Consider the following 13505-nt stretch of genomic DNA (forward strand, 5'->3'; position numbering starts at 1 on the left):
GTAATAAAATGATTTGTTTTCAATTAATCAAGGATTTCATACGTAGATAGAATTTTTGTGTATTGCCAAAGGAATAACAGATCGACGCATAACTAATCGATCTGTTCGCATTCGCCGTGTTCGTTGCTCCATTTCGAGATACGCCTCAACTTTACGAAACGTCCGTATTATCCGCGGAAATTGGTTCTAGCGAACGCGAGGTCAGGAAAGACCGTGCCGACGCGAGGATCGCGTGCAGGACCGACTACTCATCCACACTCACGTATTAAACATAAATGCCACTTACCTATGCCTGATCCTCACGAGCCGCAAGCGTCTCTTCTTCTTCCTCTCCTTGTCTTTCCTCCTTTCTTTTCCTTCTCAAAGTTGCCCCGTGCCTTCTTTCCCGCCGCTCTTCCTTCTCGCATTTCGAGACCCCCATTGTTGTTGATTCCTTTACCTGCCCTTATTGCCATGTCCGTCGCTTTCTCATCGCCATTTTCTTTGAAACCTTTTGGCCAGTTTTTTATACGAGTGTTCGAAAGATTAACAGAGCGCATAATACGTTGTAATGCGGAAATCCTTTGATCTGAAACAATAAAGAATCAGTGACGCAATCAACAGAACGAGAAGGGTAACCATAACCATAAATCAGAACTCTTTTTTCCTTAAATGCTGTAACGGCAATTGAGGAAGCAATGTAAGTTCAAATAGAAAATTCAATAAATTAAAGAAACTAGCCTTCGTAAATTATATAAACAATATAAATTGTTTCTTTGCCGATATGTTCTAACAACATACATTTTAGAAAACTTGTCAAGCAAATCAACAATTTATCACGATGCATGCAAGTATTTATAAGAATTAAAGGGTTAAAATAACAATTATTACTGTATTATTCATTTCTTTAGTTACCATTATTCTAGTACAGGGAAATGTTCATTTTTATAATGTATCATAAGTATAATACTTTTGACTTTGTTAGCTGTGAAATTATCTATTTAATATTTGTTAAAGTAAATTTGTAAAAAACAGATATACATTATGTCTGTGCATTGTATCTTATTAGAATATAATTTTTTAATGTTAAAAAGGTATATAAAAAATAACTTAAATCTACAAAAACATATATCAATGTTTATACTTGAAAGAATATTTTAGAATTGTTTTCTTGTATTTTCAGGTAGCAAAATAAGACTTGCCCAATGAAAAATTAATTACGAAAATTGATTACAATTTCAAAATTGATCAAAAGCACACCATCTTTCCCTATCTGTTTGTTGCAAATCTCGCCGCGGAAAATCACTTATTTATTTGACGTTCGTTCATCTTGGCATACACGCCGTGAATTGCATAGCAAATGTGACGTATGAGAACGAGCGCAGAGAAAACTCCCAGGCTGCGGTTGAGCCCTTTTAGTCGATCGCGTTTGCGCAAAAGAGCTAGGGAAGTAGGCGAGGCTCGGGGATGGTTCATTTTCACCTGGAGTTACCTTTGGCACACAATCATCCGCCATTAAGGCCGTCTGCAAAAATATCCGGAATATTCCTTTACACGAGACGGCGGAGGCGATCTCTCGTGGTATAACCCGTCCGCCCGGGTATATCACGAGCAGCCCTGGCATCTCGCGGCATGATCTTTCCAGATCGGGAGGGAAGAGGTCGGGGATCTCGTGGGCGGACGGCGGAGAGAAAGAGAGGGAAAGAGAGGGAGAGCGTGAAAATAAGACGGAGTCGAGGGAGACGAAAAGTATGAAAGAAGAGCGGAGAGGAGAAGAAGAGCGGCGTATTGAGAGGGAGGATGAGGAAGGAACCAGGAAGGAGGAGGAGAAGGAGGAGAAGGAGAAGGAAGAAAGCGAGAGGGCGAGAAAGGGAGAGCGACGAGTGCTAGATCTCGGGCAACGATCGGAGATCATCTTCCCTCGTCGGCCGCGCTCTTCGTCCTCGATCTCTCAGGCGGAGGCAGCGAGGGCGAAAAGAGTACGACAAGACGCTTCGCAGCCGCCGCCGCCGCCGCCGCCGCCAACACCGCTGCCATTATCAAATTATTCACTCACACCGAACGCTATCTATCTTCGAAGCAGCGCGATCATAACGTGTTATTATTTGATCCTCACTTTGTTAGCGATCTGAGTTTAACAGCCAGTCGAGAGACGATATGTACCTGGCAGATCCTGCTCGCTCGATCTGGAGTACTTCTCACGATCTCGCGCGGCAGCTCATCTGGTGTGGGCGAGCGAATTGCATGTCCGGAAAATATTACTTGAATATCGTGCGTTGTATTCCCGATCGGATCGGAATTCAAACATGCGCGCGGAAATCGAAAAACGCCACGAGTAATTCGTATCGGGATCTCGACTGTCGATCGCGTCGACGCACACGAGGATGCTCGTGTCTACCCGCGATATACCTAGCCACCGTGAAATCGAATCGTCTTGTACCAACCCCGCGGTAAGTAGGTAAAAGAATGAGATTGCAAGAACTTGTTCGCTTTCATGATATTGCCAACGTCTCCATCTTTCGTTTCGATCAATCTTGAGACTGATAGTGAACTTTGTCTTCGTAACTTCACGTATGACTGGTACAAATCCTTTTAGATGTGCCTATTTGCCGGCGCTATAGATGCGGAATTATCAATATTTATATCGTTTGATCATACTTCAATTGTCTCGCGTACTTATTCTTACAAACGTAAATGCACATGTTGAAATCTTAAAGAATCAGAAACGGTAAATAAATCACGATCAGCCAGTGTACATTATATGTGATCCAATTCCGCGATATAATATGTAGCTAGATAATGAACCGACTTCCATGACGGAGTTGGAGGAAGATAGTCATCGGGAGAATGTCTCGTAGATCAAGGTGATCCTCGCGTTTCATGATTACCGATTACGCAAAGCTGCCTCCAAAGCCTTGTAGAAAATAACTTCTCGGATGTGTTATATAAACCGTAGCACCTATGATATTAGACGAATATTGTGAACGACAAAAAAAATGTGGTGAAACGCATTTCAGTTGGGCAAGAGTCGCATTGGCATTACCCAAGGAACGCGTTTGAACGATGCAACAATGCGGCTTCGGCAATGCGGCGACCGGGGCCGACCAATTTAAATCAATCGGCAAAATCGAAGTCATTGTTTGGCAAAAGGCGCAACTAATTCTAAACATTTCTAACGATCTCTCTCCTTGATATTCGGGCGGCGTGAGCGAAATGGTGGCTTGGACTGGCGCAGTGTCCGGTCGCTTGTCGAATTCGATCACGTAGCGCTTTAACGCTTTACATTGAACGGCGCGCGTGCTTTGTGTAAGACGATGTTCGTAAGGGAGGCTTCGAGTGTGAGCGCGCTCACACTCGAGAGCGCAAGGAAGGTGCGTGTGCGCGCATAGATACGAGACGTGGGTGTCGAGTCGTAAAACAAAGTAGTTTCCAAGGGGAGAGAGAGAACGTTTCTGGCTCCTTGATGGAATTTATGGGGGACGATCGGCCGTTCCGTCTAAATAATTTCGAATCGCAACGATCGCATTTACCCATTCACCACGTCTTTGAGCGTGATCGAGTTTCCTAAGGTTGAGCAGGGAAATTTGAATTCCGTCCAAAAGAGTGACAGTTTCCTTACAGTTTCGATTTCCTTACATCCGTATTCGTTATATTCGCATTGTATTTGTGCGTAAGCATAATTACATAAAAATGTAATTAATGACATGATATATCTGAATAGAATCTTCATTAAAGAACATTATTATTAGAGAACATTATTGACACTATTTTAATGCTGAATTTTTAGTAATAGTTTTGACATAAACTTAATTTTTTTTATTCTTACGAAGTACCAAGTAAAAAACCTTTGTACAACTTATTTGTACAAACATTTGTACTCTCATGTTCGATTACTTTTTTTACTTATTTAAAATGGTTCAAAAAATCCCTAAAAATTCATAAAAGTATCTTCAAATTTCAAGCTTCCAGAATAAATGTCTATACTTCAGTTTTCGATTATTATAAAAAAATAGATAATTCTTCTGTTTCTCACAGGAGAATAACTTTACATTGGAATTTTAATTGCAGTCAAGACGCGCTCCCATGAGTATAGTATATAAGAATGTTCCTACGGAGCATTAAGTATTCTATTTAAAGCTCGCCAGTTTCATATCTAAGCAACCTTATGTATCGGCAACAATTATCAGTCAGGCAGCAACGTTTCCGTAACAGCAACAACCAAATATCCGACATACCTCCCTCGAATTTTCGTTGGCGCTGCAACGTTGGGGCTTCGAAATCAGAAAGCGCGTCACGACACGGCGTGTAATATCGAGATTCGGAGAAAAATTAGGCGGAGTCGAGACATTCCTTATCCGCGCCCATTGCGAGATTTTTCGTCGCTCAAGTGAGGAACGTGTGTAATATATCGAACGTGGGCACGACCGGGACTCGCGCCCGTGAAAATCAATTGATATGTGTCACGGCGCACCGAAAGCTTCCTTGAAAACGCACCGGATGCGCCGAGGGGGTTCTCGGGCGCGGCGACGGGCATTGTCTCCCGCGCGGGCTCCCTCTTTTATCCGACCGACATGTCGAATGCTGGATGCATAACAATTTATTGTCCCATCTCAGAATTCACTGTCCGCATCCACGGACCCTCTTTCTCGCTTCCTTTCTCCTCTCTCTTCGTGCTCGCGCGCGCGGCGCCTGTTTGGCGCCCGTCGGCGAGAACATTTCCGACCGGACCGCAACGGGAATCGCTTCTGAGTGAGCGAGAGCGAATTGGCGTCTCAGGTTGATCGCGCATCATCATGGCAAGTGCGTCTCAAATCCGCCAGAATTCGCGACAGAGTACGCTCCCGAAGCGAAGCGAAGAGGCAATAGTTCACTTCCGCGGAATAAAATGTTTCGCCGCAGCGTACCGGTTAATTAGATAAGGTGATTGATTAACGAATCGCTCCGCGAATAATGATAGGGCACGCGCGTTGTACAACGCTGCGTTTTTCGAGGGAAAGGGAGATGATGCGCGATGACGCGGGAGAAGGAAAGAATGCGGGATGCTGGTGGCTCGCGGAGGATCCATCACGGCGGCGCGGCGCCCGAGCGAGATGCGCCGGTATGCGTGGGAGTTTGTGGCTTTCGATGACCAGGAAGTGGGTGTTCCCGCACCCCATAATTCAGCATTCGCGCGCGCGCTCGTGGACCCGGACTTGCTTGCGGACTGCGATCGGACCGGCTGCACTCACGTCTCAAGTTGAGCCAGGTTGGATGAAGACGTCGGGGCTGACGCACCGAGAATCAACATGGAAAGATACAAATGTGCCCGTGCGAGCCCGCAGTTATAACAAATCGTCGGCGTGTATGTGCGCCGAGAAGTTACGAGAAGAGAGGAGGTGCGTCAGCGGCACGCGAGTGCGTGCGTGCGTGCGTGCGTGCGTCTGACGAGATCACGCGCAATCTTCGATGCCGTCCTTCCGCGCGATCACTCCCTCGCATGTGTTGCCGATCGGCTCGATTTAATCCGACGCTTTGGCATGTACACCGGTATCCCGATCTCTTTAATCTTCCCGACCGGCCGTCCAGCGATGCGTTACGTATCGTTTATCACAACGATACTCAATCTATATTGATATCCAGAAGTTATTTTGTTATCCTTAAAATAAAAAAGCCAATAGCTTCGAAGATTGAAGATTCTTCTCACATACACGCAGAAAAGTTAAATTGTTCTCATATTATAATAATATTAGAAGCGATTCCTCAATTGTTAATTTTCTTCTCTTAAGTAATGGTTATCTTTACAAAGATTATTATCAAATTTAACTTGATACGAAACTTCTGTGTATACGTAAAAAAATATATACTGTAAATTATTTAAATGTTACTTGCTTCAAATATTTCGTAAATTGTAAATCTATCATAGGTTCATCGTACGAGCGCACATCAAATTGCATCAAATTGAATTAAAAATATAATCTAAATCTTAAAAATTTAATACTTCAATCAAGAATATTAACTCTAAACAAAAATTAAAGATGCTTATTATTTTGAATTTTTTAAACATTTTATAATGTTTTTCAAAAAAATTAAAATTTTTTCTTTTAGTCTTGTATAGAATAATAAGTCTCTAAATTTTGTGACAAATATATCTTACGACAATTATCACAAAAGAGAAAAAGAGATTTTATGTTGAAATACTAGAAAAAAAATTAATTATTTCTTAGCAGTAAAATCGACACTTTTCTATGTGTAGTATTCACTTCTGGCAGATGCAGGATTTGTACAATATATATTTTATTTCTTCTGTCTTTATTTTTGTGCTTTTGTAAAACGAAAATTGTAAAATAGTATATAAATATTTTTGCAGTTACATCAATAATAAAAAAAGTTGCGCAGGATTATTTAATACATCGATCAGAGATATAAAAGTAGAAAGAAAAGATCAACATATATCTAAAATATATCTTCGAGCTATAAATAGAATATATTTTGAAAATGTTGCATTGCAGCGTACAGTTGATTCAGAGCATGCGAATGCCCGTGAGTGAAATCACGATTAATTGCAAAAGTGCCTGATCTAGATGATACCCAGTAAAAGCGGCAGGTATCGTTGACTTCCAACAGCTACCCGGATCGATTCTTGATTTATACCTTTGGTAACCGGTCGATATTCGTGATCTCAAACGGGAATTAAAAATGTTCCGGCAGATAACAGCGGGCAGGAGTGGCAGAAAAGGAAGCGCAAGGCTGGCCCGGACACAAGGCTGCGATCCCGGGCAAGCGAGGAAGAGACCAAGCTATTCTACGATCGGTTGCGGGACGCTTTCGAAGCCCGATTCGTACCGGCGGCTATCTATGATCGTGCTGGCAACCAATTACGTTTCCTGAACCGGAAAACATCGGGTCGGTATGTATTCCACGGAGGTGCACCCAGAGCCTCAAATTATAAATCAGACGATAACCCCGTCGGTTTTCTTCCTCCGACTCCGTTCCTCGTTTCCTCCCACCCTCTCTCGCTTTCTCTAATCTATCTATCTACCCATCTGCCTCTCTTGCTCTCTCCTTCTCTCTCACTCGTCCTCTTTCTTTCTCTCTCTCTCTCTCTCTCTCTCTCTCTCTCCCTTTCCCAGTTCCGTGGCGTAGGAGAGAGGCTTCTCGTGTCCGATCGCGAGGGCTTTTAAGCTCGTACATCACCGTGTGGGTTACGCCCCCCGTATTTGCTTAGTCGTGCAAACGGGGAGGCGCGGATAAGGGCCGAGATGAAACAATTAATAATCCACACGAGGCCACGAAACACCAACACCATGGGCCAGATGTTTCAGCTCCGTGACGTGCTCCTTCCTCCTTCTTCTCCTCCTCGCTCTGCCGTCCTCTTTCCTCTTCGTCGCCTTTTCTGCCGTTTCACCGAACGTAAGCGACGTAAGCGAAACAAAAAACGACGGAAAAATGTTTACGCGATATTTAATACTTTATGGCCGATGAAATAAATTATGCCGCCCGATGCAACTTTCACAATCACGGCTTTCCGCGCGTTAGTGCGCGAATTTTGTGTGGGCGCAGTTGCTTGTTAATGGCAGAACTCATCGATTTACAGCACTATTTGTTTATGATATTCCCGAGAGAGTCGACGGTGCAACGTGATAAAAAGGACGCGAGGCGATTTATCGTAACCGGGCTTCATTGAAATGCCTCTTTTTTACATTCGGGAAAAGATGCAAATGTGCGGAATTAACATAGATGCCGGCTTCTATCTTGACGTATCATCTACAGCTGCCCCGTTTAAAAATCACAAGAGCAAAACGCGCGCGGTTCTGCCGTGACGCCCCGGGCTAGCGCCTTTCCGCCGTCGCGGCCTCGACCGGTCACCGGTGTTTTTAGGCCACGCGCACCAAGAGCGCGCGATGCTCTGGCATTTTGAAAAATGACGCTACCGCGGGGTACACCTTAGCGTCTGCTCTCGGGATATCTTAATTATCGGGCAAAAATTAATTACCGTAAAACGCCCACCGCGCGGCTGTACGCCCGGACGAAGGCGGCGCGGCGGCGAGGACTTTTGAGGCCGTAGGCCATTCGTGGGAGTAGAAGGTGACTCGCGCGTTGTCTCGCAAGATGCCACGAGGTTTTCGGACCGCGTTGTTTCCGAAGTTGTCCCTCTTTCTCCTCCATTTCTTCTCTCCGTCGCGGGATATGCAGACGCGCCACGTGCGCCAGTGCGCGAGCTGAAGTTCCGTTCCGCAAGAATCATTCCGTGACGTCTTTTGCTCGTAAAGTACGTATCGCGTTCGAGTATCGCGCGACGAGTCGCCGATCAACACTTTCATCTCGTATTTTTCCCGCGCGCGTGTGCGAGCCGTGTTAAGCCGACGCGAGAGAATTTATCTCATGCGAGGTGGCAGGAGCGCGAGGCTAATCCCCGAATTATCCGCGGAGCGTATCGGTGGCGCGAAGATCCCGCGGGAAACGCACGGGAATTATTATACGGCCGGGAGGACGCTTTCGTGGAAGGATATCAGCGATACCGGTGCGGCACGAAAGAGGAGAGTAACACGAGTAATTTCAACGATGGAAACGGGGCCCGGCGCTCGCGCGATCCCCGGGTGGTGTGGGAGTCTCGGCTTTGGGTTCAAAGGTTCGCGATTATAACATTCCGGGCATGCCGTTTCGTGTGCATCAATTCGGTACGCCAGTTCCCTCTTTGCGGAGTTCCCTCTTCACAACAACGCGCCGCGTGCGCGAGCGCGAGCCTTCTCTCCCTCTTGCCCTTCTCGCCAGCCCCGTGGAAGCGCATCACGCTTGCCCTACCCTCCACCCCGCGCTTATACTCGTGCTCGAGAGAATGAGCGTGCACGGCCTGATCCTTTCCAGGAAGGACCCGCTATCCGGGAATCGGTAAACGCTCTCACTCACTTTTCCTCGCCCCCATCCCTCCTTTTCCCTTCCTTCCGTTGTCCGTGCATTCGTCAATTGCACAAAATTGTTTCTAGAATTGTATAAGCATGGGCTCGGTGCACGGTTCCGTTAATTGTTCGTTGGCTTTAGATACATTTCCGATATTTCGAATAAAATGCAAAATAAACAATGATTGGAGAGGAATCTGTCATTCTTAATTGAAACACTGAAAATACAAGTAGACCAAGTTCTGAAGAAATTTTTGGACCACGTACACATTTTACATCCCTAAAAGCCTTTAACTCTTATTTAACTCTTATTAACAAGAAACCTAGATTAGTTTGGTCTATTTGTATTTTCAGCGCTTCAATTATAAAGATGTGCTACGTAATTTATAGAGCACAGCGGCGAATCAGAATTTTTTTGCAAAATAAAAAGTAAAAATAAGGTGCTAAATAATAAGAGCCCACCTGATGAAATGTTTGAATCATTATTTTATCTCATGAGAAGTTGTGCGAATCGACAGTCGAGATTACAACTTCCATGACGTCGATATGCCCTGATGTATCTACACTTGTAAAGTGGATCACCACGGGATTTATAGCTTGCGTATCTAACGGCTTATCGTTGTTTCACAGCATTTTATTGGTGATTTAAATGCTCGAACAGGCAAGGTCGCCAGGCATTAGCTGTTGTCGATGGCAGTTTAAATTCGTAAACTCAAATAAGTTATATCGTATATCATTGAGGGTGAACGCGTTTATTTACACATTGAATTTCGAAGCAAACTCTTTTTCTCCTTAAATTATGTCTTAATTAAAAAAAAATCCTTAAAAGATATTCTGAAAAATATTCTTGTCAATTATTTATCCTGCAATAAAGAGAAAATATTGCAATAATTTAGAAAAGATTCTCTTCTATCAATTATCATAAAATATTTTGAAAAGTATGACGTTTCGTTCTGATGTAACAGCAGCAAGCTGTTTATGAAGATTATTTTGCGCTTCCGCGGGAGTGGTGCAAGCGAAGACCTCAGTGAGGCTCGAGGAAGAGCCCAGCTTTCCTCTCGGCCATAGTTCGAACTTGCGGCAGCGCGGCTCAGTGATGGGCGCATAAATAACGCGGAAAATGGACGACAGCGACAAAGCTGGCGCTGATTTCGCTAGTAAACCCAGCGGCGCGCGAGCCGCGGCGATCGGGCAAACGGCCTACCGAGATGGATTTATGCCAGCGTCATTAGGGATTAATTATACGCCTTGTCAGGCAGCTGATGCCTGCTCTAGCGACCAGAGATGGCCCCGCTAAGAGCTGCTCCCATCGTGACCGCGGATAGAGACGGCTAGGAAAGAGGAGGAAGGATGGGAAGAAGATGCGCACGGGGAGGAGAGAAAGAGGTACAGAGAAGAGCTTTCCTACGAGCCGGTACGTGCCTACGGGATCTTCCTTCGTGATTTACACCTCGGCTAAATCGTACGCACCGAGAGCCGCTGCCGCATGTACACGAATCTTGTACAAAGATGCGTCGTTATATTGCGCCCGTTTGGGACTCGCATTCGACGACGACGATTCCGCAGAAACGCCACGATCCGTTACGCAACACGCGTGCAATTACGTAATTACGCGTGCAATACGGCCGAGGATGTTTATTCCCCTAACACCGTTAGAATATTCTCCTAAAGGGCTGTACCGGATGATTCTAAAATAGATAAGCCAGTTCGCTTTAACTGAATACACCTAGTCTTACAAATATGAATAAAAACGCTTATTTTTGACTCGTAAACTTTGACATTCTAATATCGAGCTGCAACATGCAAATCGCGAAGATTTGCGAAATTATTCTACTCATAAATAGAAGAATTATCAAATGATGTTCCGGATGTACGTTGGGCAATCCGTGGACACGGGGAAAAGGTAAGGATACGCGGAGGACGTGGACCTGTGTATAGGAGACGCGCATCGCGAAAGAGAGGAAGATATGAAAAACGCACCCATAAGTGCCGCGCGTTCTAGACTCACGTACTTCCTTAATGCCGAATGCGCCATCCGCTTCCTTGCCATATATGTTTCTATCAAAAGCCCGGATCGTACGTAATCCAGAAATCTGCCGCGTGACCCCATGGGAATACGCGCTCGGTGAAACTCACGCACGTCCTCTCCCTCGCCCTCCCTTTCTTCACGGCGCTCGCGATGTGCCCGAGGGCTCCTCAAACGGGCGAAACTGCGGTTGACTCATCGCTTCACGGTTATATCGAGATTAGCTCTCTTTGAGAATCGAGGTCGTTCCTTTGACACGCGTTTAATTTGTCTAACCCGCGCGCCGCGCTTTGAAATTTAGTACGCGACTTTACGCACGTGACTTTTATATCTGGAACGTAGAATATGCTAAAACGTTTGATTTTAGACTTAACAATCAATTTTATTAATGCAATTTTTTTATAAATGTGAAATATTGTATATATAGAAGACTGTGTGAAAAATGTAACATAATTAAAATCTAAGACCAACGAATGATCATAGGCAGATCTTAGTGCTGAATAATACATTTCGTAATTATATAATTTTTATATGCACTTTTTTCTAGCGTTCTTTAAAGCCGTGTGTCGTTATTCTTTGAAATGACGTTTCAAGAAAAATACTTCTTTCCTTTAAGCTCCATTCTTATATAAGCTGGACCAGAATAATAATATTAAATTGATAATTTGATAATATTAATGTTAATAAGCATCTATTATTATAATCTTTCCCCCTGCCAAATATTGAAAAGAATTTATTGTAAAAAATATCTTGTTACATTCAGATATATATATATAAGTTATATCAACGTATTGTATTATATTGAGTAGTAGAAAATATTTCACTGTCTTCAAGCGGAAGTTATCAAGATATTTAAAGGCGAACTTTACGAACCATTCTAAGTGGCCGTCTTCCGGGACATTCTGTTTCCCGAGAAAGCCAGTGACAGCTCGAATAATAAAACAACGTTGCGTTACGTTTCGTTTGAAATCATTCGCGGTTTCGCGTTCGTCAGGCTGCCGCGCGCCCTGGTCGCCGCCTGCGATAAATCCTCTTCTTGACCCACTGTTTATGCAGTATGATTGATGAAGTTGCATTAATACTTTCGTACCAGGGACTCGGTGGCGATACGCAATGCGCACGAGAGCATTCATTCGTTATGTCTGCACGATAAAATATGTCTCACTCGGTTAGATTTATGACGCCAGGGCTTAAAATGTTTCTGCGAGCGTTGTGTGGACACGCGATGCTCCGATATTTCGTATCGTTCGATAACGAATGATAACGCCGCCGCTTTCGAGCGTTGCAAAGTATAATCGCTTCGACGCCGCAACTCTTAACGTTGATTGTTACTGTTGCAACTCTGATTGCAGACTGTTTACTTACTTGGATATCCTAGTTACGTTCTTACTCGAGAAGTTTCTTTACGTTGCGTTTCTGGCATTTCCTCGCGGAAAACATTTAGCATTAACTTTCCAAATTCTCTCTCTTTCTCTCGTTTCAAGCGAAAGTATCAAAGCTACGGATATGACAGTGAAATTGATGTAGACAAGATCTCATCTCGCGATTACCATCGCAGCTGTGATTCTCGAGATTCTTCAGAATTTCCTCTTTTATGTCGAGTCTCGTAACGAGGAAGGATTATCAACAAAATATCTCCGGGTCTTTGAGGGGGGGGGGGATAACGTAAAGCTTACGACCTTTGGACTCCCGAATTTTTTTTGCATACGGTGTGGTCGAGACGCGTCTAATAATTAAAACGCGATTAGCGACTACAGCCGGGACGTGTTTCAATAAATCAGTATATGGCGCCCTGCCCCTTTCTGGCCGTCGCGAGCAGGACGTTCTCCTTCGGCCGGCACGAAGGGACTGCGCTCTCTGCGTGCACGCACGCGCAACCTGTAATTACGTGTATTGCGGATCTCTCCCTCCTGTCTGCTTCCCTTTACATCCGGTATCGCTTTTGCGGAAGGTTTACGAGCATTGGCGAAAGGTCCCCGTGGACCCTTGATTCGCGATTTCCTCGATCGGTCCACCGATGAATTATGCAGAAATAATCGTCTCGCGTAATTTCCTATTAAATCAAGGCGATAAAATAATTTTATTGTGACTTTTATTATATATTTGCAGCGATGCTATTCAAACATTTGTATTTGGAAACTAAAGACAATAAATTTCTTTGCCCCTCCTTTTTTTTTAAATTTCTTAACATTAAATAGGAAGTGATCGTAAGATGAAAGATACACAAAGATAGCCCAACGGGCGTCAACGGTACCCAGGTTTTGGGATCACCCGGTACAGGTAGAAACACGGCAGGTGTAGCCTGCAGGCGATGAATCGCAAGCGAGCCAGAGCGTTGCGTGGGCGCGTTTCTCAGGGTGGCTACGATGCGTCACACGCGAATCGCGCGAGGAAAGACTCGACTCGGAGGAACAGGAGAGAAGTGGGCAATGAGACGAGGGACGAGACCAGGCAAGATGAGACGAGACAGGACATAAGACGGGCCGAGAGAGAAATAAGGGACAAAGAAAGGGGGAGTGGGACACGCGTGAAGAGTGAGAGCGACGAGAGAAAAACAGAGAGAGAGAGAAAGAGCTGCGGCGTTTTATCGCACTCCGAAAGGAAGAGAGGAGAGTGTGCACCGC

At 44.6% G+C, this 13505-nt stretch overlaps 1 protein-coding gene and 1 long non-coding RNA gene across 6 annotated transcripts in view; one reads left to right on the forward strand and one right to left on the reverse strand.

Annotated features, from left to right (window-relative positions):
• Window positions 1-13505, reverse strand: part of LOC105840452 (knirps-related protein) — a 180530-nt gene that overhangs the window by 60438 nt on the left and 106587 nt on the right. For 4 of the 5 annotated variants that reach the window (XM_036283929.1, XM_036283931.1, XM_036283930.1 and 1 more), the window contains one exon: window positions 287-568. The gene's annotated coding sequence lies outside the window, so the exon portion shown is untranslated. Of the gene's footprint in view, window positions 1-286; window positions 1301-13505 lie in introns of those variants that run through there. The other variant, XM_012687398.3, reaches the window with a different exon arrangement.
• The window catches only part of LOC105840444, a 105626-nt gene that overhangs the window by 43060 nt on the left and 49061 nt on the right, over window positions 1-13505 (forward strand). The gene's annotated exons all lie outside the window — the stretch shown is intronic.

The sequence above is a fragment of the Monomorium pharaonis genome, chromosome 3, assembly GCF_013373865.1.
Source record: "Monomorium pharaonis isolate MP-MQ-018 chromosome 3, ASM1337386v2, whole genome shotgun sequence".
Classification (NCBI taxonomy): domain Eukaryota; kingdom Metazoa; phylum Arthropoda; class Insecta; order Hymenoptera; family Formicidae; genus Monomorium; species Monomorium pharaonis.